The sequence below is a fragment of the Sinocyclocheilus anshuiensis genome, unplaced genomic scaffold, assembly GCF_001515605.1.
Source record: "Sinocyclocheilus anshuiensis isolate Anshui unplaced genomic scaffold, SAMN03320099.WGS_v1.1 scaffold874, whole genome shotgun sequence".
Classification (NCBI taxonomy): Eukaryota; Metazoa; Chordata; class Actinopteri; order Cypriniformes; family Cyprinidae; genus Sinocyclocheilus; species Sinocyclocheilus anshuiensis.
In genome coordinates this window covers 161,706-162,409 of record NW_015538065.1, presented here as the reverse complement: position 1 = coordinate 162,409, position 704 = coordinate 161,706, and the positions used below count along the sequence as shown (strand labels likewise).

General features: G+C 43.2%; 1 protein-coding gene across 1 annotated transcript in view; it reads left to right on the top strand.

Annotated features, from left to right (window-relative positions):
• The window catches only part of LOC107683504 (regulator of G-protein signaling 12-like), a 43,342-nt gene that overhangs the window by 3,674 nt on the left and 38,964 nt on the right, over window positions 1-704 (top strand). The gene's annotated exons all lie outside the window — the stretch shown is intronic.

Genomic DNA, 704 nt, shown 5'->3' with positions numbered 1-704 from the left:
ACTGAGGCCATCAGGTACATCCTGCCCCGGCGTGCAGCTGCTGCCTCCACCCGGCCGCCGGTGGCAGCGCCTCAGTCCGCTCGTCGCCGAGGGTGGCCACCGGTCGCCACCCCCGCTCCCACGCAGCGTCCGCAGCAGCCTCCAGCAGCGCCGAATGCAATAATCGCATGCCAATGTGCATTGGCTCGTTTAGTTTACACTCGAAGTAGATTGGTCTCTCTAAGCGAGATCCCAATTCGTCGGTCATCCGACGTGACGTCTCCGTCCCTCCTTCAGGGAACGAGGGTTACCATACGTAACCGAGATGTTTCTATTCACTGAAAATCTTCCCCATGGTTACTATATTGACATGATGCGTGAAAAGGCAGCATATTACATTTAAAAGCTTACGGTGGAAAGCAACAACTTATTCATAACAAAATTTCAGTCTATTTGTTGCATAAGGCCTTAGAGGACTAGGAAGGAATATAGTGGAGAGGAATACACTAAAAGTTTAGGGTAAGTAAGATAAATGTTTAATGTTTTTGAAAGAAGTTTCGTATGCCTTATCAAAGCTGCTTACTTGAACAAAAATAAATTAAAACAGAAAAAACATTGTGAAATATTATTACAATTTAAAATAATTTTCTATTTTAATATATTTTAAAGGGGTCATATGACGTTGCTAAAAAGAACATTATTTTGTGTATTTGGTGTAATGAAAT